Source organism: Manis pentadactyla, chromosome 2 (assembly GCF_030020395.1).
Source record: "Manis pentadactyla isolate mManPen7 chromosome 2, mManPen7.hap1, whole genome shotgun sequence".
Classification (NCBI taxonomy): Eukaryota; Metazoa; Chordata; class Mammalia; order Pholidota; family Manidae; genus Manis; species Manis pentadactyla.
The window spans coordinates 71,469,506-71,496,860 of record NC_080020.1 but is presented as its reverse complement, the minus strand read 5'-3'; the positions used below and the strand labels follow the sequence as shown (position 1 = coordinate 71,496,860).

At 35.9% G+C, this 27,355-nt stretch overlaps 1 long non-coding RNA gene across 1 annotated transcript in view; it reads right to left on the bottom strand.

Annotated features, from left to right (window-relative positions):
- Nucleotides 1-9,940: 9,940 nt before the first annotated feature.
- The window catches only part of LOC130682700 (uncharacterized), a 44,207-nt gene continuing 26,792 nt past the window's right edge, over nt 9,941-27,355 (bottom strand). The window contains exon 3 of the long non-coding RNA XR_008995990.1: nt 9,941-10,086. This is a non-coding gene — a long non-coding RNA (uncharacterized LOC130682700). The remainder of the gene's footprint in view (nt 10,087-27,355) is intronic.

Sequence of the window (27,355 nt, the reverse complement as noted above, 5' to 3'; positions counted from 1 at the left end):
ATTTCTTTGCTTTCAATTAAGACACCTTATTAAGTAGCATTCAAACATGTGAAAGCAAAGACAGAGCCTGACAGAATTTCAACAGGTTCTGTGCATTCATATTGTATGTCACCTCTTAATTAGCAACCAAAATGCAATGAACAGATTGTACAGTTTACCATCCTAGCCCGGCTCCTACACTTGCTATTTGTGTGCATACAGCATCTTTAAAGAGACCCCCATCCAGTGGGATTTTCATACTTATTCCATCCCTGGAACAGAACCACCACCAACTAAATGCCACTTCATGGATGCCTTAGCCGGCAGCAGCAGCTGGCATTACCAAGCAGTTGGAAGGACATTTTAATCTCCTGTTTAATGCACTTTTTCTCCACCTGGGATAAGAAGCCAAAATTGCTGTTAGCAAAAAATGCCTTAGTCATTAACTGAAAGTGCCTTTTTTAAAAGTGTTCCATTACTCCCCTACTGGGAAATTTCAGACTTTATTAGCATTTTTTGAATTTGTATTAGTAGTACCTGAGTGGTAAAATGCTAACGGATGAACTCTTAGCTATTTTCCACAGATTTCGCTTTTGGGCTCTCCTTGTACAGGAGCAAAAAAAAAAGAGAGGGAAAGGGGTCAGTGTATTGCACTCCTCATGTAGCTCTCCAGGATTTAAGTCTACTGTCAGAGGAATCATCTTAATTTTCTATTATTCTTTTCCTGCAGAAGCACAAAAGAGTGGATTTAGGGACTCTCTTTTACCTAAGGGCAACTAAGAGGATATTAAATGTTCTTTAAATGCAAGTCTTGTGTATTTAAATCACATGCGTGCTGGGCTGGTATTACCTTGCTTTGGTGATCAGCCTGCATTGGATTCAGGCTGTAAGAAAGCAGAAATTCTCCTATCGAAACACATGCTGTTAGTGAAAGAGCTGGGCTGCCATTTCAGCACAAGAGACCTAACTTTGAAAAACAAGAACCACCCAAGCAAAGATTTGAATCAAACATAATTTAGATTGGGATTCAGTTTTTGTTTGTTTTATTTTGTTTCTGCTAAACAGCCACCTACTTACAGAAATCCTCTGAAATACCAGGTAAGCCCAATATGGTTGCAGTTTGTTTGGTTTAATTTCTGTAAGGACTGCACTCATTAGTTATGGGCTAAACTAAGTAAATATGTAAGTGTAATGTAGCCACGTGAGTCCCAGACTGAAACTATTGAAATCTTCTGCCCACATACTTGACTGCCCAGTAAATACCGCCAAGGACAGAAGGTCAGAATATGTTTGCGAGTAATGTAGCTAGTATTCATTCCTTGCTTTATTATCATATTCAACCAATTGAGTGATATATTGTCATCTTATATAAATGTTCCAGAGACCCTCCTTCTGCCTGAAATTTTATTCTGCTGTTTCCAGGTTTGGTAAAAGACTAAGCAAACCTTCTTTTATATGCAGAAACTATGGTTTCCTTAAGGAATAAATGAAAATGAAGTCCTTTTCTTAAAAAGTTGGTGACAGCAGGGATAAAGGACTATTAGATTTCATAGAGACTGAGGCTAACAAGGCACAAAGTCCCCAAGGATGTGTTTTCTGGAGAAGTATGAGACAGTAGGGCAGTGGGCCTGAGTTAGAGAATATGTAGGAAATATAATGCAAAGAGAAATGATGAGGCATTTTGTAAAACAGCTCTTTCCAGAAATCGTAGTTAAAATAACACTGAAAGTCACAAAACAGTGACCTTCCAGTGGCTTGGCATAAATATTCTATACCAAAAAGCTGTATCCTCATTACATCCCTGCATCTAAGCCTTACCAAAATTATGAGCAGCTCAGATGTGGTGAGCAACTGTTAATGGCCAGTTTGGCTGGCTTATTAGAACATATAGGTATGTATGTGGATGGATAGATAGATAGATAGATAGATAGATGATAGATAGATAGCTATAGATAGATATTCAGATTTCATTGAGGTCTCCTGAGTGAACCATTAGCAAATTTGACTGCATCTGCTCTGCAATATAGCTTCATTGTGTACTATTCAGAATTTTAATAGAAATTTTTACAATATCATATCATGACTTCTCTTTTATAATCTAATTGAAAAGCCTCTATAATTAGAAGACCACAAATACATTGTGACCTTTGGTCCGGAAGTCAATGGAATACTTTTGTGTGGAATTCAGATACATTCTCAAATTCTATACTTGACTACATGAGAGTTTTCTAGGTTTTTAACTCATGAATTCTTTTCACAGAAGCACGTAAGTTTGAGGAGCCCTCTTATACTTTAAAAAATCCCTCTATAATTTTATGTGTATGGAGATGTGGCAAAATGTTAAAGATTTAAAAAAAAAATTTTGTATTAGCATTTAGAAAGAATTGTATTATGAAATTGTTTTTCATATTCTGATAAATTTTATAGCATGTAATCTTTCCTGCTGAAGAATCATTCATAGTATTTATTTTAAATTAATTGTCATGAATAAAATTTTGATTTTGAACAAATTTATAAAATGACATATCACATTTGAATTGGGAGGTTAACATCTATTTAGCAAGTAATTGAAATATAACATTTTAAAGTCAAAATAGACAAAAATTTTTAGCCAAAATAGTATTTTGAATTTTCATATTTTTCACTAGAACCTTTTTAAAAATATAATTTTTGTGTTCTTTTCCCTCTAATGGGTGATTTAAAAAGAGCTTCAGCTGTTTGCAAGCACATGCCCACAAATGACACATAATGGATATAGAGAGTCTTCATCTCAGTAGATAGAAATACAAATCAGACATAGTCCTCTTTTCTTTTAACATTGGCTCTTGCAGTACCAGAGATGTCTTGATTCTGACAAAGATTAAAGCAATTTAGGATTCTGATCATATGAAAATGACTGAAGACCATTTTTAGACAATCTTTTAGGCTTATATTCTCCTTACTCATCTTTTTTTGATCATGTTTGTTGTGTTTTTTAAATCAACATTACATTATAGGTTTAAAAAGAAGAAATAGTATATGACTAAAAATAAAAATTTGGACTTGTATGCTGATCACCTATCGTAGGCCCTAGAGGTTTTTGGTTGATTAACAAGCTGAATGACTGTGTCATGATACCACTCTCCACTCTAATACACTCTAGTGTCTGCTCAAACTACTTCATTTCAAAGAGAGAGTTATTTAAACAATAATTTTATCAAGTTAAAACTTTATATAAAAACAGATATCATTATTATATTAAAAGTGTGACTCATATTTATATTTCTCTGACATTCCTGAGAATCCCTGAGATTTCTAAATTCATAAGAGATGATAGAGACTACCATGTTTATCATACACAGGGTCACATTTCAGACAGAATATAAGACTAGGTGAACCATGGAATTGTCACACAGAAGCACTCTCTAATCCATCTATTCAACATATACCTCTTGAGTTCCACTATGTATTTAGCCAGGTAATGCGCTAGGATTTGAAGATAAGGAGATGAAAAAGACAGACTTCTAGTTTTCAAGCAACTTGGTTGTTATGTAGGGCATCAAAACAAACAAATGAGAGTAATGCAGTTCTGCGAAGTGCTCTAACAAAAGTCTAAACTATTGGATAAAGGAAATGGAAGCAAAAGGTACAAAGAAATGGTAAATTGTGTGGGGCAAAAATAAGAAAATTCCCACAAAAGAAATTACTCTTGAATTTTATCTTAAAGTAGGAGCAGAAGTTCACTGGGCAGGATTAGATGGGAAAAGACATTGCAGAGCAGAGAATAGCACGTGAAAAGCAGAGCAGGACCGTTTCAGAGTAAGCTTGCAATTCAAGTTCATGTGTCAGAATAAAAGTAAAAGTTTGAAAGTGTCATGAAAGACATGGTTTAGCAGGCAAAGAATTTGGATTTTATATCTAGATAATGGGGAGATATTGAAGGAATTTCAGAACTGCAATAAAAAGACCAGATGTGTTTAGAAAATGGTATCTGACAGCCAGGACTCTTCCTATGCCCTCCTTGCCTCCGATCCTCCCATCACCAACACTGATGAGAGATGAGTGAAACTGTAGGACTGTGACAGCATTCAATCTAGGTGTGTGGTTGTTAAGAAAAAAAAAGAGGTTTGAATGAATTTGAGAACAATGGAAATTTAAACTTATATGGGTGTTCAATGGCCAGTAGGAATATTATTGCTGATATTTTCTGAGATGTCCAGGCAATACTCTTCTCTATAATTTTATTTGTTTTCAAACTTATCACAGCTCATCCCTTCCCCCATCTGAAAGAGTAGTTATGTTCAACATATATAATATTAAGGAATATACACAATTCCAGAGTTTCCTAAAAACTTACTTCCTGGAAGTTACAGCCTAAGAAACTAATTTCTTAGAAATCCACCATTCATAGATCTAACTTTACAAATAAAAAAAATACAGTGCATATGTTCATTATATGTATGTATTATGTATGTGTGTATGAATGTCCCATTTTTAAACTTTCAATTCATTCATGTAAGCAAACATTGATATTTGGTGTCTGGACACCTATGGGGACATGGCAGGCAATGATACATGAATGTTAACCTGTTAACGTATGTTGAACAGAACACATTGGTGTTTGAGGAACACTATTTTATAGAAAATTTTAAACTATGAGTCAAGGTCATAACTAGATATTCAAAACTCTAGGGTGTTCTGTCTGTGTAGTAGCCATTTATTTATAGTCATATGTCAGGAACTGTTGGGTTCTTTCCATGTAGTACGTTTAATCCTCACAACTCAAGGAGTTATATCCATACTTGAAGATGAGAAAGTTAAGGGTCAGGGGAGTTCTACAACTTTTCCAAGGGAACTCTATCCCCTGCTACCTTCGGGTGAGACCTTGATCCATAATATTTTCCCTTGTCTTCTTGATTCTAACTCCTAATTTTCCTGGTTGAGGTACCAGCCTAATTCTGTCCTCTCAGGTCTCTGATTTTGACATGACAACTTGATTGATAGTTTGTCTCTCAGTTTGGCCCACACAACCTGATTCTGATCTTCTGGATCCTGAGATCAGTGTTGTCTTTGCTATTTACGAAAAGACTAAATCTATCTGTTCACCATAATGTAATAATTTGACCCCAGACTGAATCTACTTAGTCAAAGAAATTGATTTCTCCTGAAGGTCACTAATATAGAGAAAAGACATGAATGTAATATTCAACCTCCAGTAGTGATGATTTTTTTAGAAAGCCTGAAACAGAGATTATTCAACATTGTTTTCAGTTAAAACACAATTAGAAAATAAATATAAACAAGAAAGGAAGTATTTTTCAATCCATATCAAGATTATCTAAAGGAGAAAATGGAACAGCAAAATAGAGGGAAAGGGGAGGAGAAGGGAGAAAAGAAGAGGAAGATGAGGAAGAGGAAGAGGAGAAGGGAGGGGGCAGAGAAAAAGGGGGTGGGGGAGGGGAGGAGAAGAAGGAAGAGGAAGAGGAGGAGGGGGAGGATGGGGGAAGAGGAAGGAGAAGTGGGAGGAGTCTCCACAGCATGGTAAAGAGCGTGGGCGGGACTGAGGCAAGACTGGGTTTGAGTCCTGGTTCTTCCCGAATTGTGGTGTGACCTTGTGAAATTTACCTCACCTGTCAAACACTCAGTTTCCCTTTAAACAGGATAAGTGACATATATTCACATGGTTGTTGAGGATTAAATGATCTTATGTGTGAAGAGCTATTGGCCAAAGTAAGAGTCCAATAAAGGTAAGGGTATAGAGGAGGAAAAGCAGTTTCTAAAGTAAACTACTCTTGATTTTATGCTTTAGGTTTTTCATTTTATATATTTTTATAGCAACACTTGTTCTCATCACTGGAAATTCCAGCGAGTCTGTCTGGTTTACTGTTCTTCCCAGCTATTCATCCTCCCTTTAGATTTAAGTTTAAAAACTTTTAACAAGTATAGATACAGGAGACCACTGAGAAACAAAAAAAGTTCTCTCTAATTCAAAGACAATGGCTAGAGCTGTCCAAATGGAAGGAGCTGAATTAACCCTGGAAACTGTTTCCTACCAAGCCCTGCATGGTAAGTAATAAGTCGTTGTTGAAAACAAAATAAGATACTTCTAGTTTGAAATATTTGAAAGAACATTAAGAGAAACATCAGAGTGATCCCCATAGTAGTTCTGTAGAATTTAGGGCCTAAAATATGAGCTCACAGAAAGCAGAACATTCTAGTGGTCAAGGTTGAAAAGTATAGAATTGTTGTATAAATTACACAGAATTAAAAGTGGCATAGATGTGCTTATTGAATGTAGCATGAATATCATAATATTCACAAGGTGCTAGTTGCTGTGCCAAAAACTCTACAAAATTAATTCATTTAACCTTGTAAGACCTTATGGATTAGAATAAACAAGAAATTGTTATTCCTGTGTTAAAGATTAGGAATCAGACACTTATATAAGCAACTTGTCTATGGGCACACAGCTAGTAAGTGGTGGAGCTCTTGATCCCACTGAGTCTGAACCCAAACGCATGCCGTTTAAGATCTTACCTGTGTTATTATGCTTCTTCGGTGGAGTTGCCCAACTAACTGCCCTACTTCTCTAAGATCAACTTATTAGAAGTCTCAGATAAAATTTTCATCAGAAATATTTGATTTGAACATAAAGACAATTTCTGTAGTCCCCTCTTCTTTGGAAAAATAATTGTTTTCCATCATATAAATGTTTCACCAGTGATAAATGTTTCATCTATAGATAAATCAGAAATTATTTCTACTTTTAAGGTCCTTAAATGAGAATCATACTAACATGTTAAAATGCAGCTTTTTGAAATGCTCCAGATACAGAATGTAAGATGTATTTTCAAAAAATAAATAATGATGGCTTTCTAAAAGTAAATTCTGTGAGGAAACAACTAATGTAAAGATTCATAAGCAGAGTTGATATCAAAAATCTTGGTAACAGAAAGAATGTACCAAATATTGGTAGATTTCTTGGTCAATTTAATTTTCTTGAATTTCTAATTGTTTGAAAAATTTTATCATTTAATGATTACAACAATTAGAGATGAAAATTTAAAAATGAAGAATTATTTGGTTTAAAGTTAATTTCAGTTTAGTTATTTAGTTTTATTTACTTAATAAATAGAAAACAAAATTCTGGTTTGGGAGAAAATAGCTATTGCTGGAAAAAATTCTATATATTTAAAAAGATTAAAGGGAAATTAAATTCAAGAACAAGTCTAGGTGGCTAAGTAAAACTGTGTAGGTAATAGCTATATTTTAGCACTTGAAATCATAGCTGCTGTAAATGTACAGACCAGTAATTTTAAGGAGCAAAGAAAATCTCGTTTTCCTTTCATCTTTACTACAGAGAAAGTTGTTCAATTATATACAGAGCTGTTCCTTCTCATTTTCTGTACACTTTTGCCATAGCAAAAGTGTTTTTATGCATCATTCTAAATACTGCTTTGAGGCAGTGGTAGGATTTGGTAGTCCTTCTCACTAGCGATTGCTTTGTTTTTAAAGAAATCCTCTTTAATGTTCCAGTCACAGAATTAAAATGAATGGGAAATAGCCCCGCTACATGAAAGATTGAAAACAAAGCCCCTGTACAGCACTAGCAGCACCCATTACCACTTCCCGAGAAGACAGAGTATTCTTGCAGGTAGAGTAGGGAAGGACAAGTCCTGGCTGTCCTGCCTCTTGACAGAGGAAATAAATCACCCTACACACTGGAGGATACCTTTCCAGACTGCATGCTGGGAACTTCATTACACAAGCTGTGCCACATATTACTATGCATATTGCCACTGATTGGATGTAGACCCATATCCACAGCCTATTTCTGTCATTGTGTTATGGGGAAGATATCCAGTTTTACTTCACAGACAGATCTAGGCTTGAAAAGGACAAGAAGAAAATTATATTGTGTGCCTAGAAGATCTCAATCTTTAGCAAAATATGCTCTTAACTAATGATATGTCTAACTTGCCCTAATCCTATCTCTTGGTCTATAAAATATGATATTATTATGTTTTCATATTCCCACAATCTCATTTGATGTGAATGAGATTGTTATCAAACGTAGTTTTTTGCCCCTGGTCTCAGCCTCATTAAGAAGAGGGCCAAGTATTTCCCCACAGAAGAATTTTCAGTGCCTTGCTCTTTTTAATCGGTAATCTTTTTGGTTCATTCATAAAAGACAAACTTCATTTACTCAGTTTTGTTCATATGCCATGAATGTAGTTTAATGTGATTTGGACTAGTTGTGATAATGAAAAACTTGCAAAGGAAGTCTTATAATCTTCAGGCTGGAAGCACAGTGTCATTTTTGCAGTCAACAACGTAAAATTAATGAACCAAGGGAGATAGGATTAATGAACATAACTATTAGCAAGTTTCCTGTAGTTTGAGAACACTAATTGTAATTGTAGTGGCAGATTCCTCATAATTTAGCCTCTTCTTGGGGAATTTTCTCTTGTGAAATGCTTCTGCCACATCTCTGGTTGAATAGTACTGTCAGCTGAAAAATACATGCAACATTCTTGTTGGTATATGTGACACCTTAGGCATTGCAAAAATAGAAGAAAACAGGTATTTCCTCCAATCTTAAGCCAAACCAATTTTCTGGGTAAAATAAAAATATAATCTCAATGCTCATAATCCACCAATACAAAAAAGAAAAAAAAAACTAATAAGGTTTCAATATACTAATCATCAGTTCTTAAATATTGCTTGCAGACCAAACATATAAATAATTTAGATTCTGCATTCTTTTGCTACTGGACTGGTCTAATGTTCCATTTTAGGCTGTGTTTATGGTCTTAGGAGAGATGCTTCCCTTTAAACAGTGTTTGCATTTAGATTGACTTCACTACATCACACTTATCAAAGAAATGCTTCCAAAACTGTGAGACTCCAAAGATTAGGTTCAGAATGGCAGATTCCACATGATGCATTCATACAACCAAATTATTCTGCTATCAGATGATTTTTTGAGTTATAAATATATTTGTAATTTCTTTGAACATCAATATTATTTTCTGCTCATATTTGGAGTCTGAGTTTATTAGTTTTGGTCTGCTTTTTTGTATGTATTCATTCTCCTTAATCTCCATAAATAAGGAAAAAAATAAACACAATTCAATTAGGTTTTCTTATTTTAGTTCTTTGTGTCACATTATATGATCTCAAAACGTTGGTAGAAAAGATTCCAACAAATTTCTTAGTGGGGAGAAAAAGCAAAACAGAATGGGACTTCAATGTGTTCCAAACATGAATAAATTCACAGATCTTGCATCTGATCTATACCTTGAAAAATTATTCCCATTATTTTTTGCAGCTTTATTGATATATTATTGGCATATAACGCTGCAAATTTAAGGTATACAACATGATAATCTGATACACATATATATTGTTAAACAATCACCACAATAAGTTAACACACCCATCATCTCACACAGTTACAATTTATTTTGGTGGTGTGAACATTTAAGATGTACTCTCTTAACAATTGTCAAGTATATAATACAGTATTGTTAACTATATTCACCATGCTGAATATCAGATTCCCAGAATTTATTCATCTTATAACTGAAGTTTGTATTCTTTGACCATTGGATCTACAGATGGCTTTGCGTGGCATAAACATTTCGACAGTATTAATTCTTCCAATCCATGAATATGGGATATCTTTCCATTTACTTGTGTCTTCCTCAGTTTATTTCATCAGTGTTCATAGTTTTCAGGGTACAGATCTTTCATCATCTTGGTTAAATTTATTCCTGACTATGTTATTGTTTTTATGCTGTTGGAAATGGGAAGTTTATTTCTCTTTCAGATATATTGTTGTTAGTGTATAATGCAATGGATTTTTGTAAGTTGTTTTTTTTATCTTGCAAGTGTATTGAATTCATTTATTAGGTCTAACAGTTTTTTTGGTGAAATTTTTTAGGGTTTTCCATATACAGTGTCATGTCACAATCTCTTACCTGGATCCCAAACCTCCCACGAAGGCACTTTTGTCCACAGATGGATGACAAATTATTGTTCTTGCAGAGGGTTACATGCAAAAGATGTCTTATTCAGCCTTTTCATTGATGTCATTCTTCTCCTCATTATCTTTCTAATTTTTTTCTTGGGATGTAAATGAGTATTCTTAATCACATTATCATCAAGTTCAATACTTATCACACATACATGCAGACATGTTATAATGTCTAGAACTAATACATGAATTTGGACTAACTTTGTGTTTCCCAAATGTATTATCAAAACCTTATTTTAACTGAAGAAGTAGTAATATGATAGCCAAAACTTTTTTTAAAGGTTGTTTCTTTCAATGCTAATACCAATGTGGAAAAAATGTGATTTTTATTAGTACACATAAAGTAACTTGTGTTACTTATGTTCTCTCCATTTACTCAAATACTTTATTAAAAGTAGGATTTTTGAGTATTTGACATTAATGAAGAAATAGAATCATTTGGCTAAATATTTTAAATTTCTAGACCGACAATAACATTAAAATATTTTTTGTTGTTCTTGTTGATTTCTATATGTTTTTTAAATGAAACATAATGGTAGAATAAAATTAACAGAGAATCAAGGTGATGGGTGGTAGGTGGCTCAAGGACACTACAGAAGATGCAGGAAAAAAACATGTCAGCAAAGAACCCAGACTTCCTTTAACATCATTGGTCATCAGGTTCATGATCTACTGTGATGCAATATGGCTCATGGTATTTTCATGATGAAAAATGTCTGACTCATTCAGGAGACAGCACAAATGAAGACAGACAATTTCTCATCTTATGTAAGAAGATTTTTAATATTTAGGAAAACACCAAAAATCAAGTTCAAATGACCCATGCTAAGCTGTATTACACACTTAGATTTATCAGTTTATGTCCTGAAATAGAAGATGGATTTGCATTGGTCCCTTTGTACTCAGGTCTTTGATAGTATTGTCAGTATTTAAGTGTAGAAATGTTTTCCCAATTTAAGTACTATATATACTTGTAGATGCTAGCATAGATTTTTTTTCAGAGGTTACAAACTTTTCATTTGGGAAGAGAAAAATATTCTTTGTAGCTTCCTGTCCCCAGGTCGTTGATTAATGAAGGCTTTTAGACGTACTCAGCACCATTCTGGCTGGGTACACTACTGCCAGAAGTGGTGGTAGAGTAGGCATAATAGCAGTATGTGCTACAAAGGCTTTGGACTGTCACCTGATCCTAGATACTTCTATGAATGTCCCCTGGTTCTCTTTTGATAAGTTGTGCCAAGTTATAAAACTGTATTAGCCTGTCAGGCTGTCATAACAAAATGCCATAGACTGGGTGGCTTAAACACAGAAATTTAATTATTTTATCAAAGTTCTGGAGTCTGGAAGTCAAAGATCAAATTGTGAGTATGGCTGGGTTCTGGTGAGGATGCTGTTCCTGGCTTGCTGGTGGCTGTCTTCTCTCTGGTCCTCACATGGCAGAGGGAGAGAAAACTTTCTGGTGTCTCTTATAAAGTCACTAATCCCATAATGAGGGCCCCACCCTCATGACCTCATCTGAAACTAATTACCTTCCAAAGGCCCCATCTCCAAACACCAACACATTGAGAGTTAGGGCTTCAATGTCTGAATTGGAGGCAAGGCACAAGCAGTCTATAGCCATAACAATCTTCTTTTAGGTGTCAAGTGACCTCATTACCGTTAACTGCTTGCAAAGGAGAATAAGATTCATTTGGTCTTTCTCAGGGCTTGTGCAAGTAGCATGAAGAAGAGTTTGAGCATTTCAACATGAATTGCTGCTGCTCTCCTAGCATGCACACACTGCTATAATAGCATTTTTTATGTAGAAGAGGCTAAAGGGAAGTGTTCTGGTTATAAATGATGGCTTGGAGACCAGTCTGGAAACTTCAAATGAAAAAGGTAATGGCCGAACTATTGGATTATTTCTGCCAGTACTGAAAGATAAGAATAGTAGCCCCAGTAGCCATAACTCTCTGAAGCATATGGAATGGGAGAACCACCCTCCTGCTCAGTATCTACCATGAGCAAGGCACGCTGATAGTGCTACAGCAACCTTTTGTCATTGCTAGACTGTCTTCAGTGACTTCAGCCAAATCACCATGTCAGTTGTACTGTTTTTTAAATCAGTATGGTTTCCTAATTAGAAAAATTTACAATGAACAGTAAACAAAAGCATTAAAGTGTTGATTAGAGATGGCTGATTTCAGAAGGTTCTGAGTCTGAATACTATATAATTTCGTTTAAAAAATATTTAATAATTATTAGGGAGGTTTTAGAGGCAACACCAAGTGTGGGGGGGGTCTTTCTTGAAGTAAGCATAAGGACTTTTTTTAAGTAATATATTTCTTGTTATGTGATTCAATATTATTTAAAGGCCTAACTGTGCATCACCTAAAACCACCACCATCTTTCCTGTGACCATGGCACCCTGTCTACATTCTAGGAATCACTGATCCAGGTGATCAAGAAATGTTTAGGATGTAGATCCATCCATTTGAAGTTTAACAGGGGAATCCTAGAGGGATGACCAGCACAGCCACAGCTACAGCATATGATACATCATGAAAAAGATAAGCAATCTGAGGGAAGTATAGAATGCTGTGGAAAATCAAGTGAAGGCAAGCAATAAAGGATCATTTCTGACTTGGATTTAATGGAAGATGTACTGTTTGATGTAGCATTTAAAGAATTAATAAATATTATCAATTGCCAATGGTTCAAAGGCATCTGAGCCGAAAGCATGGTATGAGCAAAGTTCAAAAGCAGCAAGGCATCCGGCATATTCAGGAAATTGTGTGCAGTCCAGTTAGGGTATCAGGTAAGTGTAGAGGAGCAGAGTAAGAACAGGCTCAAGAGGGTGAGGCAGAATGGAGAGTGTTCTGTACCAAGAAAAAATACTGTGCAGGATAGCCAATGACCAGAGCAACTAAAGGTGGGAAGACCATGGCTGTGATCCAGGAAACGAGCAGTAGGACCTGACCAGAGTGGTGACAATGGACATAACAATAGTAAAACAAAAGTAGAACTAGCTCCCATGTCCTGAGGCCTTGCAGAGTGGGGAACCATGTGAAGATCCTTATGCGTGCTATAGCATGTTTATAGCAGCTTATTGAGATATCTGGTATTTTCATCCTCATTTTAAAAATGAGGAGCTGAACTCACATCATATAACAGAATTGGGGTTTATACAAATATCAGTTAATTCTAGAGGCTAAGCTTTTAACTATAATACCATAAGAGATAGGAATATACAGCTCATTTAGAGATATTTTGGAGTCAAAGAAAGATGACTAGTGACTCACTGAGTATAAGAGTAAAGGAAGAAATCAAGAATAACACTCAAAATTTGAGCACATGCAAATAAAATGTTGAAAAAACAGGAAAATTAAGAAGAGGGCAGTATTAATGGAACACTCAGGAAATGACATAAAAAATACGGTGGGAATGCTATACAATATGGAGAGAAATCAAGGTATTGGCTTCAACAGATCTGACTGGTACCCTGACTAACTTCTAAGAATATATTCAAGAGTTGCCTGAAAGTGTTCTCTATTCTATGTGCCAAATATGTGGAAAGAGAGAATAGGGTTTCAATTTTTTCTACTACAACTTTAAGTACATTTCTTCAAAAAGAGATATTCTTCTATTTTATCTTTTAGGAAGAACTGTATTTTTTCTTTATTAGTAAACTCACTTCTTTTTGTAACATTCTTTGTACTTTACAATAGCAATTATACACTCTAGTCCCCTGCTTACCGTAATTAATGTCGAGTTTGTTAAAGAAGTGCCTTCAGCTTTACTCTAGGGTAAGGAACAAACTAGCTACCAACTACTGATGATGGATCAGCCTGGGGACTAATCATTAGGTGTATCTCAGCAGTGTGTAAGATTAATTTGCCCTTAGATTATTTAAATTAAAATCATGTTTGTTCCTTTCTCTCTCAGTTCCATCTCTAAATTTCTCTCATCTGCAATAAAAAAATCATCTATTCAAGAGTAAGGATGGCAGTTACAGATACAAGGGGAGGGTTCAGCTTTAGGGTATGGGGGTTTAATAAGAGCTAACATCCTCAGTGTGCTCAGGCAATGTTCTAAGGGCTTTGTACACATTTATGCCTTTAATCCTTCTATATTTTTTAAGCAAATATTGTTATTGTTTATGTCATACACCTGTGGAAAAGCTGAAGCACCAAAGTATTGGTGAACTCGTAAGTTGTAGAATTAAATATCAAATCAGACACTATGATCACAAAACCCATACTTTTCTACTCTCTCATTTAAAGAGCAGCTCCTCACCTTATGGCTTATTTACCTAGGGGGCTTATTTACACAAAACAAATGAGAAAACAGATTTAGTTAAGCACCTATAAAATTCAGGTTTAAGGAGTAGGAAACTGCTGCAGAAGAAAAAGTAATATTTTGTTGTAAATTGTTCATTTATTCAATACAACACAATTTATCAAACACCTACTGTATTTAATCATCCAAATAAATTATCAACATTGACAGACTTTATAATTGGTCAAAACTACCACATTTTGCCATTTTGCACACTGAATTTAGCAATTTTAATTACCATGAAATATTTGTCTTAAATATAATTTTAAATAAATGTATTTGTCCTCATTCTTGTGATGTGGAAAATTTGGGTGGCAATGAATAGAAATCACTAAATAACTAATTTTCATGGCATTACTAACATACATTCTTCTTCTACAGCTTTGAGAAATGAGTTTTGATAATCCAGTTGCTTTCCTTCTACGCATTTATGCTCTGTGTTGAGCTTGGTCAAAAGGGAGAGGCGGGAGGGATCACACATCAGGAGTCATTTGACATCTTCTGAAAGCCATTATGTATTCAAGTGTGTTTGTCTCCTGAGAGGTAAGTTTCTGCCTGTTGAAACCCCAAGATGGCCCTGTGCCACCAATGGAATTGTGTAAAAGAGCAGCTGGGAGAGAGAAAGAGATGGGCTCTTTTCCTCTGTCTTCCTGCAGGAAGTGTTGTGTGTATATATTTTTGGTTCTAGGAAACTATATTTCTTCTTTCACCTATAATCTTTCCTGACTTTTATCTGTCTCATATCTTCTTAACTTTGAATACCTAAACATCAAAGAATTTCTCCTGAGATAAAAAGCAAGCAAGCAAATGCACATTTTTGATGACTCTCAAAGACTCCTATCCTGATTAAAGTTAGACTCTTATCCCAAAGCCATGAGTTCTTACCCTTAACACCCACCCCAATGTAATAACCACATCAAAAATGTGTTTTGGTGAATTGAAAAGGGGAGCACTCCAAAAAAAGGCTGTAATAGACTATTTAAATTATGAGTGGCATTTTGGTCTCTTAACGAGGAGGACAAAGTGTGCAGCTGTTAAAGTAAATTTCTGTTATTTCTAGGATATAAGGAAATATAGGAAGTCTTCTTCAAAAGTCATAAAATAATTCTTTCAGTATTCAATTTCTAAACTTTTATTTAGCTCAATGTTTTGCCTGAATGGATAGTTTGTCTTCAGTTTTTAAATAGCATTCAGTTTGGATTGAACACTATGTCAACTTCAGCTATAAGCTACTCTTAGGACTAGATGAAATTTCACATGACATAATGTATATGTTTGTATTTTATCACTTTCTAACTGGGATAGGCATGCTAACTTACTGTGTGTTTTACTTATTAAGTAGATACCAAATCTTTCCCTTGACTTGATGTGCTTCAGTAGGGGATGAAAGCTTAGGAAGCTAGAGAAGGCCTTGGCAATTGTTAATAATAGTAGATTTGTATTAATAAACATATTACAATTTCACAAAGATTGCTACTGGTTATTTTTTAGAAGCTTCATAAATAGTATGGATTGATATATGTATGTTCAAGAATTTTCCAGATATATCATTCTACTGATGATACTTAAAATATACATTTTTGTTTTAAAGAAAGAAGAAAAAGTTTGATCTCAAACTATAATTAATGTATCAAATTGTCATTTCCAATTTTTTTATTTTTTTAGATCTTACAGAGGTCCTTAACTGCTCAGGTACTATTATGAAATGTAGAATAGAATCTCAAAAGAAAATAAAATCAATTAAAAATGACTTAATGTTACAATAAATATTTGTACAAGGAATTAAGCAATAAAACAGTTGGTGATGGCAATTTCATGATATTGGGTAAACATTTCAAAGTCTAATTTACTGGATGTTAAGTAAATGTTCTCTTATATCTTCCTACTGTTTGTTCTGCATTCTTTATTAAAATGTTGATATTAATGAATACATATGGAAATGAAGTCCATATTATCAACAATTGAAATAAAACCTGAAGTTATGCTAACAAGAAGAATTAATCACAAACAACTATTATGGGCTGAACTGTTATCCCCCAAAATTCATCCTCAAAGCCTTAACTCCAGTACCTCAGAATGTGACTGTGTTTAGAGATAGGGCCTTTCAAGTAATTAAGTTAAATCGTGGTCACTAAAGGAGGATCTAATCCAACCTGATTGGGGTCCTTCTAAGAAAAGGACATTACCCACCCCAACCATCCCACCCCACCACACACACACACATACACACAGATACACACACACACACACAAGAAAGGATATAAGGGAGATTCAAGATGGCAGCACGAGAGGTGAGACAGAGAACTCCTCCCAAAACAACAGATAGTGTGAAAATATAGTTAATACAACTAACCCTAAAACAGCAACAGAAAAGAAGGCTAAACCAGACTGCAAACAGACCTCATGAACAGAGCAGACCTCACGAAACAGGGTAATGTACCAAAGTCTTGATCCAGCAGGACCCAAGCCCTTCCCCCACCTCAGCTCACCGGTGGGAGGAAAAGAAATGGAGCGGGAAGGGGGTGGAAGCCTAAGACTGCTGAACACCAAGCCCTGGAGGTCTGCTTTGTGAGCAGAAATCTATATTGTGCGGTGCTCTGGAGAATGGGGAGTTGGGACAGGTGGAGTGCTTGAGAGACAGATTCTGGCCATTTGTGGAGGACGGGATCAACATCCGGCTGCTCTGGGACAAGGGAAAGGTAGGCAGTCTGAGAGGCTTCCTTGCAGCAAGAGGGATGCTGAAGGGGTGGGGTTTGCACAGAGCTTGCTGTGTGGGAGAAGGGATAGGGGGACAGGTTGTCTTGGTGCACACTTCCCAGCAGATTGGGAACTTTGAGGAGCTTCAGGTGCTCCTTCCCCCTGGCTGGCTGCTCAGCTCCGAGGCCCCCCACTGTGATACGCAGCCTGCAGAGCCTTCCTTCTGGCCTGACGGCAATGGTTTGCAAACCGGCAGTCACTGCACTGGCATTGGGCCAGTCAGAGGGAGGCTCCGCCCCAAACAGCTAGAGACGCAAAACACAGAGGTTTACACCTGTGTACTTGAACCACTGGCTCTGATACTGGAGACAGGCAAGGCAGATGGGAATCAGGAAACAGATCTTCCACCAGGCACCAGCTCCGCTCCCCTACCAACACCAACCTCACTCTAGGGTCTGAGCAGCTCCAGAGACCGGAGCTTCTGGGCACTAGAGGGCACCACACAGAAATATGAAATGTCAAAAGAACATGGTTCAGACCAAAATCTCACAAACCCCAGAAAAAGGGCCAAATGAAACTGAACTCCCCAATCTTCCTGAAAGAGAGTTCAAAATAAAAATCATAAACATGCTTATGGAGGTACAAAAAATATTCAAGAACTCAGGAATGAATTTAAGATGGAGATTCAATCATTAAGATATTCCATATCTGAAATGAAACATACAATGGAGGGATTTAACAGCAGATTAAATGTAGTAGAAGAGATGGTAAATGAAATAGAAATTAGAGAAGAGGAATACAAAGAAGCTGAGGCACAGAGAGAAAAAAGGATCTCTAAGAATGAAAGAATATTGAGAGAACTGTGTGACCTATCCAAATGAAACAATATTCGTATTATAGGGGTACCAGAAGTAGAAGAGGGAGAAAAAGGGATAGAAAGTATCATTGAGGAGGTAATTGCTGAAAACTTCCCCAATCTAGGGAAGGAGATAGTCTCTCAAGCCATGGAGGTGCACAGATCTCACAACACAAAGGACCCAAGGAAGACAACATCAAGAAATATAATAACTAAAATGCAAAGATAAAGGATAAAGACAGACTTTTAAAAGCAGCTAGAGAAAAAACATCACATACAAAGCAAAACCCAACAGGATATCATCAGACTTCTCAACAGAAACATTACAGGTCAGAAGGGAGTGGCATGGCATATTTAATGCAATGAAGCAGAAGGGCCTTGAACCAAGAATACTCTACCTGGCAAGATTATCATTTAAATTAGAAGGAGGGATTAAACAATTTTCAGATAAGCAAAAGCTGAAAGAATTTACCTCCCACAAACCAGCTCTACAGTGCATTTTAGAGGGACTGCTATAGGTGGAAGTATTCCGAAGGCTAAATAGATGTCACCCAAGGGATAGACAAAGAGTACAGAACATGATTCATAACATACAAGGAATGGAGGAGGAAGAAAAAGGAGGGAAAAAAAAAGAATCTTTAGGTTGTGTCTGTAATAGCATATGAAGTGAGTTAAATTAGACTGTTAGATAGTAAGGGAATTACCCTTGAACCTTTGGTAACCATGAATCTAAAGTCTGCAATGGCAATAAGTACATACCTATCAATAATCACCCTAAATGTAAATGGTCTGAATGCACCAATCAAACGATGTAGAGTCACTGAATGGATAAAAAAACAAGACCCATCTATATGCTGCCTACAAGAGACTGACTTCAAACCCAAAGACATACACAGACTGAAAGTCAAGGGATGGGAAAAAAAATATTTCATGCAACTAATAGGGAGAAAAAAGCAGGAGTTACAGTACTTGTATCAAACAAAATAGACTTAAAAACAAAGAAAGTAACAAGAGATAAGGACATTACATAATGATAAAGGGGTCAGACCAACAAGAGGATATAACTATTATAAATATATATGCACCCAACACAGGAGCACCTACATATGTGAAACAAATACTAACAGAATTAAAGGGGGAAATAGAATGTAATGCACTCATTCTAGGAAACTTCAACACACACTCACTCCAAAGGACAGATCAACCAGACAGAAAATAAGTAAAAAGACAGAGGCACTGAACAACATATTAGAACAGATGGACCTAACGGACATCTACAGAACACTCCATCCAAAAGCAACAGGATACACATTCTTCTTAAGTACACATGGAACATTTTCAAGAATAGATCATATACTAGGCCACAAGAAGAGCCTCAGTAAATTCAAAAAGATCGAAATTGTACCAACCAGCTTCTCAGATCACAAAGGTATGAAACTAGAAATAAATAAATAACAAAGAAAATGAAAAAGCCCACAAACACATGGAGGCTTAATAACATGCTCCCAAATAATCAACAGATCAGTGACCAAATAAAAACAGATCAAACAATATATGGAGACAAATGACAACAATGGGACACAGCGAAGGCCGTGATAAGAGGGAATTACATTGCAGTACAGGCCTACCTCAGGAAAGAAGAACAATCCCAAATGAAATGTCTAAACTCACAATTAATGAAACTAGAAAGGAAGAACAAATGAACCCCAAAGTCAGTAGAAGGAGGGGCATAATAAAGATTTCAGCAGAAATAAATAAAATTGAGAAGAATGAAACAATAGAAAGAATCAATGAAAGCAGGAGATGGTTCTTTGAGAAAATAAACAAAATAGATAACCCCCTAGCCAGAGTTATCAAGAGAAAAAGAGTCTACATAATAAATAGAATCAGAAATGAGAAAGGATAAATCACTATGGACACCACAGAAATACAAATAATAATGAGAGATTACTATGAAAAATTCCATAGTAACAAACTATGGACAACTTTCTAGAAATGGACAACTTTCTAGAAAAATACAACCTTCCAAGGCTGACTTGTGGAGAAACAGAAATATGAATAGACCAATTACCAGGAAAGAAATTGAACTGGTAATAAAAAAACTACCTAAGAACAAAACTCTGATACCAGATGGTTTCACTGTTGAATTTTATCAAACATTTAGGGAAGACCTAATATCCATCCTCCTTAAAGTTTTCCAAAAAGTAGAAGAGTAGGGAATTCTCCCAAACTCATTCTATGAGACCAACATCACTCTAGTACCAAAACCAGGCAAGGACACCACAAAAAAAGAAAATTACAGACCAATATCCTTGATGAACATAGAAGCAAAAATACTCAACAAAATATTAGCAAACCGAATTCAAAAATACACCAAAAAGATCATCCATCATGATCAAGTGGGATTCATCCCAGGGATGCAAGGACAGTACAACATTTGAAAATCCATCAACATCATCCATTACATCAACAAAAAGAAGGACAAAAACCACATGATCATTTCCATAGATGCTGAAAAAGCATTTGACAAAATTCAAAATCCATTCATGATAAGAACTCTCAAGAAAATGGGTATAGAGGGTAAGTACCTCAACATAATAAAGGCCATATATGACAAACCCACAGCCAACATTATAATTAACTGTGAGAAGCTGAAAGCTTTTCCTTTAAGATCAGGAACAAGACAAGGATGCCCCACTCTCCCCACTTCTATTCAACATAGTTCTAGAGGTCCTAGCCACAGAAATAAGACAACATAAAGAAATAAAAGGCATCCAGATTGGTAAGGAAGAAGTCAAACTGTCCCTGTTTGCAGATGACATGATATTGTACATAAAAAACTCTAAAAAATCCACTCCAAAACTACTAGATCTATATCTGAATTCAGCAAAGTTGCAGGATACAAAATTAATACACAGAAACCTGTGGCATTCCTATACACTAATGATGAACTAGCAGAAAGAGAAATCAGGAAAGCGATTCCATTCAAAATCGCATCAAAAAGAATAAAATATGTAGGAATAAACCTAACCAAGGAAGTGAAAGACTTATACTCTGAAAACTACAAGACACTCATGAGAGAAATTAAAGAAGAAACCAGTAATTGAAAATACATCCCGTGCTCATGGACAGGAAGAATTAATACTGTCAAAATGGCCATCCTGCCTAAAGCAATCTATAGATTCAATGTAATCCCTATCAAAATACCAACAGCATTCTTCAATGAACTAGAGCAAATCATTCTAAAATATATATGGAACCACAAAAGACCCCGAATAACCAAAGCAATCCTGAGAAGGAAGAATAAAGCAGGGGGAATTATGCTCCCTGACTTTAAGCTCCCTGACTACAAAGCCACAGTAATCAAGACAATTTGGTACTGGCACAAGAACAGACCCACAGACCAATTGAACAGACTAGAGAGCCCAGATATAAACCCAAGCATATTTGGTCAATTAATAAACGATAAAGGAACCATGGATATACAATGGGGAAATGACAGCCTCTTCAAAAGCTGGCATTGGAAAAATTGGACAGCTACATGTAAGCGAATGAAACTGGATTATTGCCTAACTCCATACACAAAAGTAAACTCAAAATGGGTCAAAGACCTGAATGTAAGTCATGAAACCATAAAACTCTTAGAAAAAAATAGAGGCAAAAATCTCTTGGACATAAACATGAGCAACTTCTTCATGAACATATCTCCCTGGACAAGGGAAACAAAAGCAAAAATGAACAAGTGGAACTATATCAAGCTGAAAAGCTTCTGTACAGCAAAGGACACCATCAATAGAACAAAAAGGTACCCTACAGTATGGGAGAATATATTCATAAATGATATATCCGATAAGGGGTTAACATCCAAATTATATGAAGAGCTCATGCACCTCAACAAACAAAAAGCAAATTAGCCAATTAAAAAATGGGCAGAGGAGCTGAACAGACATTTCTCCAAATAAGAAATTCAGATGGCCAACAGGCACAAGAAAAGATGCTCCACTTTGCTAATCATCAGAGAAATGCAAATTAAAACCACAATGAGATATCACCTCACACCAGTTAGGATGGCCACCACCCAAAAGACAAACAACAACAAATGTTGGCAAGAATGTGGAGAAAGGGGATACCCTCCTACACTGCTGGTGGGAATGTAAAATAGTTCAACCATTGTGGAAAGCAGTATGGAGGTTCCTCAAAAAACTCAAAATAGAAATACCATTTGACCCAGGAATTCCACTCCTAGGAATTTACCCTAAGAATGCAGGATCCTAGTTTGAAAAAGACATATGCACCCCTATGTTTATCACAGCACTATTTACAATAGCCAAGAAATGGAAGCAACCTAAGGGTCCATCAGTAGATGAATGGATAAAGAAGATGTGGTACATATACACAATGGAATACTATTAAGCCGTAAGAAGAAAACAAATCCCACCATTTCAACATCATGGATGGAGCTAGAGGGTATTATGCTCAGTGAAATAAAGCAGGTGGAGAAAGACAAGTATCAAATGATTTCACTCATCTGTGGAGTATAAGAACAAAGAAAAAACTGTAGGAACAAAACAGCAGCAGACTCATAGAACCCAAGAATGGACTAACAGTTACCAAAAGTAAAGGTACTGGGGAGAGCGGGTGGGAAGGGAGGGATAAAGGGGAAAAAGGGGTATTATGATTAGCACAGATAATGTAGTGGGGGGTACATGGAGAAGGCAGTATAACACAGAGAAGACAAGTAATGATTCTATAGCATCTTACTATGCCGATTGTCAGTGACTGTAATGGGGTATGTGGTGGGGACGTGATAATGAGGGGAGTCTAGTAACCATAATGTTGCTCATGTAATTGTACATTAATAGTACCAAAAAAAAAATGTAAGGACACACAGAGTGGCAAGCCAGGGAGAGAGGCTTTAGAATAAACCAAACTTGCTGACACCTTGATCTTGAACTTCTATCCTCCAGAACTAAGAGAAAATAAATTTCTGTTGTTTAAACCACTCCATCTGGGGTATTTTGCTATGGTAGCCCTTTCAAACTAACACAGCATCAAATCCTTTCAATCTGGAACCAAATCCAAATAACCATACTTTAGATTTAGAGTGAACCAGTTATTTTGCTTCACTGTAACCATTTAACCAATTAGCTGGTTAGCAGTCTGACTAATAGCTTAATGATTAAGATATTTTATGTAGTCTCTCATCAAACTATAACCAAAAATGTCAATGTATTAGAATGATTCTAAGGAATCATATGACAATATGCATCTTGTCATAAAACAACATTTGATCGAGAACAAATAACTGAGATTTTAAATGGACCTTTCATAAATGCTGACGATTTATTCTTATAGATAGACAATCATCCCATGAGTTAAAGCAGCAATTGCTAGCATCCTTGTTATACCATTGTGAGGATACAGCAAAGATAAACAATATTCAATGGAAATAGTTGCTCTTTTTTCCTTTTGTTAATAAGCATGTTCTTTGTTCCAAACGTTATTTGCTCAGATTATTCATACAAGAAGAAGAAAACTTACTTGGGAAAAAAACATTTTGCCATAGTTTGCAAGGCAGATGGAAATGTAAGGAGTATTGATGCCAGCAAATCTCACATTTGTAACATCAACTAAGTTGAAAAGGAGCAGTTAGGTGGATTACAATAAGTCTAAGTCATCCTGTTTGCATAATCAACAAGGCATGATCTCTATTACATTGGCATTGTTCTCATGCACGCATCCTATATAAGTGCCAGTGTTGAAAGGCAACAATGATAAATATAATCTTATCACCAATATTAGCTCTTTCTATGACAACTAATGCTTTTTGTATTGGGGGGTGGTCAAAATAATTGTGTATTGGATTTTGATGCCTGTTCATTTTTTAAGGGAGGCTTAATGTATTAATGTATATATTTCTTGCATTATTATTTTTCCCCAACATAATTAATTTGGTGGACATTTGCTACCACAGCTTGTTACTTTAGAAAGAGTTGCTAACATTATTCCAACTCATAGTACAATCCTGCAGGAGGTGGCTCAACCTTTTGTGTGAAATAATAATTAGAGGCTGTTATTGCAAACGACTGAAATGAACAAAGAGATGGACTAAATTTCCAATTTTTCAAAGGTAAAAAAATCTCCCTTCATTTCTCCATAGGAAGAGTTATGGGGCTAATATTATATGAGTTGTTATGTATAATTTTGGCTCATACAGCAGGCTCTGCTCCATAAAATTTCTATCTAGCCTATCAGAGATAAATCCTTATTTACAACCTCCTATCATTAAAAAAATTATTCTTTTATTTTCATCTTCTTACTGTTTAAAATAGCAGGCTAAATCTCTTTCCACTTGTAGTAAAAAAAAAGAAATAACAGCTTACATTAGTGATCAAACAAAATGATTTGAATTATAAACTGTATATAAAGATGGATTAGTAGATTCATCTTTTAGTGAATGATGCCCAGTCAATACTAAAGGCACCACAGCAACTAGTCCAAACTGATAATCCCATTGCATAAAACACAATACTATCTTTCCAAAAAGAGCTATGAAAATAATTTTAGATACTAATATTTGTTCCAAATGTGGAAGACCAACTATATCATGCCATCTATTATATACCGATTTAGAGATACCTTCCTGGAACGTATTTTACACACTGCAAGAACAAGCAGCAACCATCTATGTCCAAGGAAAGAAAAAAAGTGGTCAGTAGAACCTATTTGAATAAAGCAAAACTTCTCTTTTTCAAAGGATACATAATTAATCAAAACACCAGGAAGTAACATTCTGAAGACCTTAAGAAGAATATCTGCTTTGAACCCCACTTCTGTTTTGCTTATTTACCTGGGTTCCATCCTGCTTAAATTTAGGATGGATCTCCAGGATTTAGTGGCAGCTCTAATGAAAAGCAAAAGATATCAAGTTGACCCCTTGGAGAGACCTAGGATAAAGTGCTCTATGGTCCTACTTGGCCATGTCTGGCACTGTTTCTTCTGCATTCCAGAGGATGCATTAGCCCTGCAGTGTGTGTGTATGTGTGTGTGTGTGTGTGTGTGTGTGTGTATGCCTGTTCACGCATCATGTATACTAGCATACACTAAAGAAAGGAGAAGTGGGGGAAGATAACTGTATTCTTGATATGTACAGAATCTAGGAGGCTTATGGGTTTGTGAAACTAAAGTAATAGTATATATGCCCTTGAAATTGGAATTTTCCACACATAAGTACCCCTTCATAGTGCATCAAATGTTAGTACATCAGAGTAAGCTTGTAGGTTTGGCTTTTGAAATAAATAAAATTCAAGGGTTGAATATTATGGCAAGAATAAAGCAAACCTCTCCATTCCTTTCTCTTCAAAAATATTCTTTAGAGCTGCCTTTAATGGCTAAAGATTTGTTCAGTAGTTTACAGTTAATGATTTGGCAGTGCTAGTTTGGATGAAGAGGGAATACTTGTTAGCCAAGAGATAAGCAGAAGCACAGACTTCAGCGACTTACAGATTTCAGGAAAATACATCCTTTACCTGGATCCCTTTGCTTTTCTGTTCTCCAAGTTTTTTTTTTTTTTTCCTTTGGATGGCTTTGTTAAGTGCATGAGCCAAAATCATACAAAGGGTAGATAAATAAAACCATTTGATATTTAATCTGTGGAGTTCTCTTATCTGGGAAAGAGTCTAAACTGTTTACAGTAAAGAATAGAGACTCAAGGCCAAGTTCTGTGGTTAAAGCAGATTTAGACCAAAAGACTGCAAAAAGAACATTATTACTCTATGCTCATAATTAAGTAAGACTAATCCAACCGCTGGTCACAGTAGGGTTATTGATAGATTGCTCATTAGTCAATGTGGCAGAGAGAGTCAGGACTGATGGTGGCATTGATAGGAATAAATGAGTTGGTAAGGCCATTATTGATTAGATAGATTGGGCTAAGTGTTGGATGGCTCCAAGCTTGTGTGGATTCAGTATGGAGTCAGGAGTATAGGATATGGACCTTTAGATGCCTGTGTATGGTCTCTGACCAATGTAGCCTTTTTACCTCTTTGGATAAGCTTCTCTCTTCAGGTATCTCCCTTCCAAAAGCTCAGGGACACTGGGAGTCAGGGAGGTCCCTATGCCCCTTTACCATTGAACTGTATCAGATGACAAGCCATGGACATGTATTTCCCTAGAGAACACCATTCTTCCTTCTGTCACTCATGAGAGAAGTTAAGAGCCTATTCCAGATGCAGTTGTGAGGATGACTACACTTGTATTCACTCAGAAATATAGCAAAAAAGGTGAACAGTTGGTGGCTTTTCTTGTTCTTATTACCATGAAACCAGAATAAAAAGTTATGGCTCTTATCCAGAATATATTTTCAGTGCCACTCCTAGAAAATTGGCTTGGTCAGAGGGAATATTTATGAGTGTTACCACTGAAACAGGGAGTGTCCTCTGCGAACTCTCTTCCCCACTCTCTCTCATTGCCTTTGACTTTCTACCATTTTTATATTCAGAGGATATGTGGGTCTGTTTCCAATGTAGTAATAAAAGTCTCCTCTTTTTTTCCATTTCATTGGAATATTGAGGATCACTGCACTGAACTAAAGGGTTTACTATTTCTGTTCTCCTAATAGGTCCCCTGGTAAAATTTGACCATGTTCCCTGTGGGGATAGAGAAAGGCCATTAACAAATTTTGGTATACAAAATAGCATTCCAGGTTGGACCCAGGGGATCCAAGACTGAAGCCAGCCTTCAAGCATCGGCAGATTATTTAGGAAACTTATGATCCTCTCATTATATAACTGTATACCAAGTGGAGTTGAGCCCTTCATCCAGGAAAATGCCAAGTCAATTCATTTACCATTGACTATTAGAATAATACTATGTGCATACTGATTTTGCAATGTCAGACTACAACTGTCCTCTATCTGTTATTCCTCTTTGGCCTCCTGGAAAACAGGAACTTTGCTATTTATACTTTTGTATCTGTATGCACACAACAAAATTCTTTAATTGAAAAACTGAAGGTAGAAAGCAGACATTGACCCCAGTGCATTATTCTGCCTGTAATGCAAAATATCTCCTAAATAATGGTTTAAACCACCCTAAAAAAGCTATTATTGACCTTTTATTTCTACCTTGTTCTTAAAAGATTATTCACAGATGATACATTTTATTCATTGAGTTGGACCACTACATTTTGTATCCTTAATTTTTTCCTTCCACATAATTTATAGAAATAACAAAAATAATAATAATACCTAATATTTGTTCAGACTTATTATACCCCAGTGTTTTAAGTGTTTTATTCATATAAATTTCTTTAAGTCATACAATAGTCCTATGGAGTAGATTAATATATTTCCCTTTTATATAATAAGTTAGGTTTGGGGGATCCCTCCACATTCACAGTTTTGGTATAATTTTTTTACCAATAATAGTGACCTTAAATTTCCCTTCAGCTCAACTAAACCTTATCTTCCTGACTATAGGCCCCTGAT